This window comes from Cebus imitator, unplaced genomic scaffold (genome assembly GCF_001604975.1).
Source record: "Cebus imitator isolate Cc_AM_T3 unplaced genomic scaffold, Cebus_imitator-1.0 Scaffold262, whole genome shotgun sequence".
In the NCBI taxonomy this organism is placed as follows: Eukaryota; Metazoa; Chordata; class Mammalia; order Primates; family Cebidae; genus Cebus; species Cebus imitator.
The window spans coordinates 1,925,102-1,925,831 of NW_016107577.1; the positions used below are offsets into that span (position 1 = coordinate 1,925,102).

Consider the following 730-nt stretch of genomic DNA (forward strand, 5'->3'; position numbering starts at 1 on the left):
AAAAAGTCTTGCTCTGTTGCCAGGCTGGAGTATAGTGGTGTAATCTCAGCTCACTGCAACCTCTACCAGCCAGATTTGAGTGATTCTCCTGCTTCAGTCTCCCGAGTAGCTGGGATTATAGGCATGTGCCACCACGCCCAGCTAATTTGTGTATTTTTAACAGGGTTTCACCACCTGTTGGCCAGGATGGTCTTGATCTCTTGACCTTGTGATCTGCCCACCTCAACCTCCCAAAGTTCTGGGATTACAGGCGTGAGTCAACGCACCTATGAATTTCTGGCAAAAGATGCTTACATTGGTCAATCAAGTTGGAAAATTTTATATTTGAAATTTAGAAGTATAAGTTCCTCATAAAGCCAAATGTACAACACTGACTCATCATAAATGTGATGCTGCTATTCAGCAAACCAGTTTTAGCAGGGATAGCAGCATTCTTATAGTTGTTTGTGATTGTGCCAGTATTTGGTGCTGGGTTTGACTTTGATAAAATACTTTTGCCTAATCAAAATTAGAGTGTATTTTCTGTATAATATAGAATTAGTATAGTTTGCTAGTAAGGGCACATAGAGCATTTAGAGTTGTGTTTCAGCATTAAATCAGACTGAGGTGAATGCATTGATGTTTACACTGTTTACATTCTTTGTAATGTCTTCCTGCTCAGATTCTACTGCTTTTTTATTAATAAAAATTTGTTTTTATTATGCCATGTTTTTTTTAAATCTTCATTGTG

At 37.9% G+C, this 730-nt stretch overlaps 1 pseudogene; it reads left to right on the forward strand.

Moving 5' to 3' along the window:
* Positions 1-478, forward strand: part of LOC108283566 — a 1,643-nt pseudogene extending 1,165 nt beyond the window's left edge.
* The last annotated feature ends 252 nt before the right edge of the window (positions 479-730 follow it).